Consider the following 5,321-nt stretch of genomic DNA (forward strand, 5'->3'; position numbering starts at 1 on the left):
CCTATGGGACTACGGAGTAGTAACACGTGATCCTGATAGACGGAAGAGAAAGCCTAGTTCCTTAACCCCATTGGAAAGATAGGATGACTCAGATCAGAAGGCCATGAGGTATAAGAAGTAAAAAGAGCCTTACGTTCCTTCCCACAATCAATTCCCTTACATAACTAAAGAATTTCTAGACTCAACTTCGACCAGTTTGGCTTGGTAATCCTACAGGCAGTCAGGCTCTGATACCAGCGCTGTCAGGACCCCGACTCAATGCCACATCAATCTAGCATGTAACACCCCATATCACTTTGCGGCCTCACACACGGTATCCCCACGGGTGTCGCATTACCTTTGCCCGGGACCGTTTGCGCCTTTTGGCACACGTATATGATGGTGTCGCTAGCATCCATATGATAAAGAGCCCGGGCTTACATGGCTAGTCGTAAACCCAAAGTGGCACTAACTTACAGGGACAGGCATCCATGACCCAGCATCGAACGTGTCGGTCATCAGCGAGTGAATCCAGGCTGTAGCACTGGGCTAACAGGACTCCGGTGAACCGGGCTGTAGCGGGCTAACAGGACTCCGGTATTCATCGCGTGACATTTCCCCGAAGGGACAGACACAGGATCGAAGAAGGACACATGCCGGCCAGCCTAAGTGTTCCGGAGCAGTAGCAAGCTACCAGGGCTCAGTGGAAGCACTAGGAGACGTTTCCCGGTAAGAGAGGCTACTAAGAATAAACAACTAGATAGTCAGATCCCACACATAGCAATACACATTACACGTACACATAACATGCAAGTATGTGCTGTACAACATGGCATCACAGCATAACTCAACAATCATATAGATAAAGGCTCAGAAGAGCCATCATAGCATTTATTGCAAACAGGGGTCACAAAACCCATCATACAGAGCATACAAGCAACAAGCGGAAGCATTACATGTCTGGGTACAGACATCTACAAATGAAAAAGGCTGAAGAGCCTGACTATCTACAACATCCGATCAAGATCGTAGCTGAGGTACAAGCTACTTGTCGAAGTCCATGAGAACACTAGTAAGACCGAAGTCTCCACTGCAAAAACATAGATAAAGCAACATGAGTACAAAGGTACTCAGCAAGACTTACATCAGATCCTATCATACATGCATTTGTATCAAGAGGGTAATGTGGGGTTTAGTTGCAGCAAGCCAGCTTTGACTCTGTGGCTATCCTGTTCTACGACTACCAGAAACTCTTGAGGTGAGACAACGTACACGAGTCCACTAATCACCACACAATACACTACTATGGATAACATACATAGAACTCAGTGCTTAAGGACGGTTCCAGTGAGACAACCCACCATGTACTCCTACATGGCCTCTCACCGCTACCTTTACCAAATCGTGTTCACACACTTAACTCTCAGCATCAGAACACATCGTAACACTCCAATTCATTCCCAATGAATCCGACCTGACACAACTCTAAGCAATAGCAGGCATAGCATGGTAGGAACACAACAATGGCTCAATCAACTCCTACACATGCTAGTGGGTTTCAACTATTTACTGTGGCAATGACAGGTCATGCAGAGGAATGGGTTCAACTACCGCAGCACAAAGTAGCAGATGAATCGTTGTTGTCCTAATGCAATAACTGAGAGCAGGAGCGAGAGAGTAGGGTTTTATCGAAATGAACAAGGGGGGTTTGCTTGCCTGGTAGATCAGCAAGGAAGGCACTGCTTCATAGACAGGCACTCTGGAACAGACTCCGGAGCAGGACCTATCGAGAAGGAACAGTGTCGGCAATCAAACCACAATCATATGCAACAATATGATGCATGAACATGGCATGTAGATGTGATGCTGTTTGAGCTAATGCAACTAGTAATCATTTTGGTTTGAAGTCCATTTGAACCAAAGGTTCAAATGCATCTCCAAATTAAGCTCCTATATATGCCATAATGTGTTTTCTCATATTCAGCATGTATAAGTTGGTTTGTCATGCATGAAACTAGTACAAATGGATAGATTACATTTTTCTGATAATTTTTCATATATAAATTATTTTAATCTGAGCTACGGTTGAATTGTTATGAATTTTTGAAGTTTAAAACAATTTCTGGAATTTTCTGATTTAATTTAAATCCAGAAATTATATTATTGCGCCAGCATGACGTCAGCATGACGTCATCAGTCAACTGCGGCTGACTGGGGTCAAACCTGACGTGTGGGGTCCACACGTCAGTGACAGGGGGTTAAACAGGGGGTTAATTTAATCCTAATTAAAAGTTAGTGGCGCTGGGGCCCACTGTCAGCATCAGGGGGGGTTAATTAAGCGGTGGTTAGCACTAAGCTAATCACCTGCCGACGGGGCCCACTTGTCAGGCCGGCGAGGTCGTCGGCGGCGACCTCTGTACGCGGCGGCGTCTGCGAAACAGGCTACGGGGCGGCGTCGGAGAGCACCGGGGCGTAGCCCGGGCTCTCGCGCATCTGGTGGGGCAGGTGGAAGGAGCGGGGGAGGCCGGAGCTCGTCGGAGCAAAGCTCGCGGCGGCGGTCGGAGCTCGGCTTCGATGGCCGGGCTAGCTACAGAGCGCGGGGAGGCAAGGGAGAAGGGGGAACCGAAGCGGGGGCTCACGGCGGGCTCGAGCACGTCGTCGGAGAGCTCGGGGGAGGTCGGACAGCGACGTGCGGGCGGTGGAGATCTACGGTGGCCGGCGATGAAGACGACGAGGGTGGCAACGATGGAGGCCGTCCGGAGGTTCGTGGCTCGACGAGGAGGTGGAAGGGGTCGTGGCGGAGCTCGTGGACTCCACTGAGGGGCGAGGGGACGGCGGGGAGCGCGTCGGTGGTGAGCTGCGGCGGCGGCAGCGCTTCGGGCGCGGTGAGAGGGAGATGTCCAGGGGAGGAGGGAGAGCGAGAGAGAGGGGAAAAGGACCGGGGCGGCGCGTGGCGTCGTTCCAAGGCATCCAGACGAGGAGGGGAGAGGCAGGCAGGCAGGGAGGGAGGTGGCGTGGCCGGCGGAGCGCGCGCGCGTTGGCACGCAGCTGCTTGGCGAGGGGGGGGGGAAGACGACAGAGGAGGAGGCGGGCTGGGCCGCCTGCTGGCTGGGCCGGCCTGCTGCTGCTGGGCTGCACAGGGGGGAGCCCCAGGTAAGCTTCTCCTCTTTATTTCTGTTTTCTATTTTTTTTCTGACATTTGTTTTGATTTAATTAAAATATTAAATCATTTAATTACCTTATGACAATTTTTGCAGGAGCTAGCTATAATATTCCAGAGCTCCTTTATAGATGGCATAATTTTTGGACCATATTTCATATATATAACAATATATATCCAAAGCAAATAATTATCGGATTAATCCGAATGGCCAAAATTAAATATCCATGAGCTCCTAAAAATATTGGTTTGATTTTTATCTCTGTCCAATATTTTCAGAGGGCAACATGAGCATTTTCTTGGACCCTTTTGGAGAAATTTTTATTTGGGTCATTTTCAAAAATGATTCTGAGGGTTCCACCAATCCTCATTTCAAGTTTAAATGAAATTTAAACATGATGCACAATGACTAGCTAGTCTAGGTCATACCAGACTAGGGATGTGACAATACCTCTTTCACAAACGTTGTGCCCCAAGACAATACCTTGATTAACCATAAAGTGGCACTTTTCCCAATTCAAGACAAGATTAGTTTCTTTACATCTCTGCAAAACTCGATCAAGATTGCTCAAGCAATCATCAAAAGAGGAAGCATAGACGGAAAAATCATCCATGAAAACCTCACAAATTTTTTCACAAAAATCAGAGAATATAGCCATCATGCATCTTTGAAAGGTAGCAGGTGCATTACATAAACTGAAAGGCATACGTCTATAAGCAAAAGTACCAAAAGGGCATGTAATAGTAATATTTTATTGATCTCTAGTCGACACAGGTATTTGAGAGAAACCAGAATAACCATATAGAAAGCAATAATGTGTATGTTTGCATAATCTTTCTAGCATTCGATCAATAAAAGGTAAGGGGTAATGATCTTTCTTAGTAGCCTTATTTAATTTGCGGAAATCAATTACCATCCTATAACCTGTGATAATTCTTTGCGGAATCAATTCATCTTTATCATTAGGGACAACAGTAATACCTCCCTTCTTAGGGACACAATGGACAGGATATACCCACTGACTATCAGCAACGGGATAAATTATACCTGCCTCCAGAAGCTTGAGTATTTCTTTTCTTACCACTTCTTTCATTTTAGGATTCAAACATCATTGAGGATCACGAACTGGTTTGGCATCCGCTTCCAAATTTATTTTATGTTGACATAGAGTGGGACTGATGCCCTTAAGATCATCAAGAGTATATCCAATAGCGGCACGGTGCTTCTTCAGAGTTTTCAATAATCTTTCTTCTTCATGCTCTGAAAGGTTAGCACTAATAATGACAGGATATATTTTCTTTTCATCCAGATAAGCATATTTAAGATTATCAGGCAACGGTTTAAGCTCAAACACGGGATCACCCTTGGGTGGAGGAGGATCCCCTAGGATTTCAACAGGCAAATTGTGTTGCAGAATAGGTTCCTGTTTAAATAATACTTCATCTATTTCCCTTCTTTCATTCATGAACATATAATTTTCATGGTCTAGCAAATAGTGTTCTAAAGGATCACTAGGAGGTACGACAATCGAAGCAAGACCAATAATTTCATCTTTACTAGGCAATTCTTCCTCACGATGTTGTTTACTAAATTTAGAGAAATTAAACTCACGAACCATATAATCCAAGCCAATAGTAACAACATTCTTTTCGCAGTCTATCTTAGCATTAATAGTATTCAAGAAGGGTCTACCAAATATAATGGGACAAAAGCTATCTTGTGGAGAACCAAGAACAAGAAAATCAGCGGGATATTTGGTTTTTCCACACAAGACTTCAACATCTCTAACAATTCCCATTGCAGATATAGTATCTCTATTGGCAAGTTTAATTGTAACATCAATATCTTCTATCTCAGCGGGTGCAATTTCATGCTTAATTTCTTCATACAAGGTAATAGGTATAACACTAGCACTAGCACCCATATCACATAAGCCATGATAACAATGATCTCCTATTTTAACAGAAATAGCAGGCACGCCTATCACAGGTCTATGTTTATCTCTAGCACAAGGTCTAGCAATTCTAGCAGTTTCACCACAGAATTGAATAACATGCCCATCAATATTATCAGACAAGAGATCTTTAACAATAGCAATATTAGGTTCTACTTTGACTTGCTCAGGAGGTGTATAAGTTCTAATATTGCTTTTACGAACAACAGTTGAAGCTTTAGCATGAT

Source organism: Triticum aestivum, chromosome 3B, assembly GCF_018294505.1.
Source record: "Triticum aestivum cultivar Chinese Spring chromosome 3B, IWGSC CS RefSeq v2.1, whole genome shotgun sequence".
Lineage (NCBI taxonomy): Eukaryota > Viridiplantae > Streptophyta > Magnoliopsida > Poales > Poaceae > Triticum > Triticum aestivum.